A 3147-nucleotide genomic window follows, 5' to 3' on the forward strand; every position below is an offset into this window, starting at 1 on the left:
AAATGTTTTGTCTGTGCCTTTTTCATAAGTTAATTCATTACCCGCTGTTACGCAACAAACTTATTTCCCCGCCTCCATATGTATCGCCTAGACAAGATCACTTTCATGAGGTCAGCCGTCCATTATGTAGATCGAGCGCTTTCTTACAGTAATTTGTACCACGCACTTCCAACGAGTGGAGTCATCTTCCCGTCTAGACGGCCACCATCGCAGATGCCAAATTATTCAAGAATGACATAGCTAGCACTCTATAACTAGGAACCTTTTTCTTCACATCGTTCAACCTGTACTCACAAACGTCATAGCTAAGTTTGCATATCTAGGTGCCATTTGTTATTTGTATATATATATATATATATATATATATATATATATATATATATATATATATATATATATATATATATATATATATATATATATAGTCATACCATAAGTAGTCAACAAACACTGACACCAAGGACAACATGGGGAAATTCCTTGTGCTTATAAATGAAATAATGAAATGATAAATTATTGGAAATTAAAGTGGTTGAAACAACAACTTGCCGCACGTGGGAACCGAACCCACAACCTTCGCATTTCGCGTGCGATGCTCTACCAATTGATCTACCGCGGCGCTGTTTCACATTCCGCTTTCTTGGGTATTCATGTGTCCTAGTAGAACCCTGGGAGTGTTAGCCAGCGCAAGCACTCACAGACCTGGTGGTGCCTGCTAACGCTCCCTGGGTTCTACTAGGACTCATGAATACCGAAGAAAGTGGATGGGGAAACAGCGCCGCGGTAGCTCAATTGGTAGAGCATCGCACGCAAAATGCGAAGGTTGTGGGTTCGGTTCCCACCTGCGGCAAGTTGTTTTTAATCCACTTTAATTTCCAATAATTTATCGTTTGATTATTTTATTTATTAAACCCAAGTAATTTCCCCTATGTTGTCCTTGGTGTCAGTGTCCGTTGGCTTCTTATGATAGCACGAATAAACATCGGGCCCCTCGGTTCACCCCCTCTTTTCTCGTTTACAGATATATATATATATATATATATATATATATATATGTTTTTGCTTTATTACCTCGTCTTTGTTGAATTTACCCATTTTGCTTGTAACCGCTCCCCTCTATGGTGCCGTGCTGGCTCTGAGTGTATGCTAAATAAATAAATAAATAAACAAATAAATAAATCAATAGATACATGCAATATTGCCGAGAGACTTGCGTAAATGTGTCTCCCATATTGTGTTCAAATATAGTTGCTTCCTGCTGATGGCGCTATAATAGTCAGAAGTAGAGAGAGAGAGCAAATGATATGTTTCCCATATATCCCATATATGTGCCATAATATACGCACTAAGCGGTAATGCGAGGCAGTATCCATAAAATACGCACTAAACCGTAGCCAGAAACTGTCTCCGTGGTAGCATCGCTACATGGCCTATTAGAAATGTATAAGATTGCGGACGTCAACTTTATTTAAAGTTTTCGAATTTTTTAGTGTTTTATATAGATTCAAGCTCGCCCTTCTCGCGTTTTCCGCTGTAATGAGTTCGCCGCCACTGTTAATTAAACTCCGAGTTCGCTACGTGGAAGATAAATCTTGGGCGTAACGACTACAGAAGAGATAGCAGTTGCAAAGCTTTGGGAGAACAAGCAAGCAAAAATAAATCAATAAGGCAGTGCGAGAAGTATTAAAACGAAGAACCTCATTAGGTTGGAAGAGAACATACTGTGGACGCCACATCTGAGAAAATGCATGTAGCGCTCAGAGTAAGTTGGTCGAATCGAAAGAATTTAACATGAACAGTTCTGTAGCCGGCAACTTTGATACTGAACGCTAAAGTTCTTTGTTAATTCTGCGAAATCCATTGCATTAGGAAGCACTTCAGTGTTTTAACGTATGTCTATTTTTAGGATAATCCATGTCTAGGCGTGCATTATACGTGGAACATTTCTCTCAATGAATCAATGAACTAACAGGCGAGGACTACAAACACTGATTCCAGAAACATGTTTTGTACCGCGCCATTACTTAGGAGTTATGAAAAAGTAATAGAAACTGGCTGAATCCATGAAATAGTTGCCCTATGTCTTGTTTTCCAACACTTCACACGTTATATATTTTAATAAAACTTGTTGTTAGGTGAGTTGGTTCATAATGATTAAGCATAAAGTACACTGCAAAACATAGACAAGCACTAAAATGTATCGACGCGGATAAGCGCCGCACATTGAGCATTTAGCACAACATTGCCCTTGTCTCCATCGCCATCTCTCGTGCTTGTTTTTTCTTTTCGCAGAACATTTTTTCTTCGGCGTTATGTATTTTTTGTATGAATGTATTCACGTTGCGCCTCAACTGGCATTGCTTTAGAGCGTACGTAACTTTATACGCCGCACAAGAGATAGCCTTTGACTTTGTTAGGATATAATGTGTCGGAGTAACTGCGTAATGAACTTTCTGCCTGTCACAGAAAGCTGCATAGCATTAAGATAATTACATACTTACTGAAGCACCCGTCATTCATAACATACGGGGAAAGAAGGTGAGCGAGAGCCATGCCTTATAGCCAAAAATTGTTCAAAGGTTGTTTCCATTCGCGTATCACCACGTACGAGTAAAAATTATGAGATGTTAATTTATTTTAGCAACAGCGACATAACAATCCACGTGCATAAGCAAAGTCACCGCAGCATGAGGATTATTACGGGAACATGCATACCAGCACATAGTCGCGAGAGATAACCTAGCTTGGACTCTAGCCACGAAGTTACAGCATAATGCTGAGGGAGCGTTTCATATACAGCCAGCAGAGGACGCACCGCGGCGCTGGCGCAGATAGAGGGGCGAAGAGTGCAAGAAAACGTTCCTTGGCCGATGTATGCGGGCGACATAGTGCTGCGAGGCTTGCGAGTTTGTGCGGAAATGCAGCGACACGCGTTGACCTTAAGTTTGCATCAAATTCACTTTTTTTCTGACTTTCTTTCTGGTGACCCCTGATTGTCCGCCTAAACTTTCAATTACGGTGTACTTGGTTGCCAACTTTCTCGACTTCTTCCTTTTTCCTCCACGCTTTCCGGGTAGAGATACTTGTGCTATTTCGCCGCCCATATATATTTATCCATGTTCTTGAGCCTTTCTTCAAAGCTAATTT

General features: G+C 40.5%; 1 non-coding gene across 1 annotated transcript; it reads left to right on the top strand.

The window, feature by feature from the left end:
* Positions 1 to 777: 777 nt before the first annotated feature.
* On the top strand, positions 778 to 850 carry TRNAL-CAA (transfer RNA leucine (anticodon CAA)). The gene has a single exon. It is a non-coding gene; the product is annotated as a tRNA-Leu (tRNA).
* Positions 851 to 3147: the final 2297 nt, after the last annotated feature.

The sequence above is a fragment of the Dermacentor variabilis genome, chromosome 3 (assembly GCF_050947875.1).
Source record: "Dermacentor variabilis isolate Ectoservices chromosome 3, ASM5094787v1, whole genome shotgun sequence".
Classification (NCBI taxonomy): Eukaryota; Metazoa; Arthropoda; class Arachnida; order Ixodida; family Ixodidae; genus Dermacentor; species Dermacentor variabilis.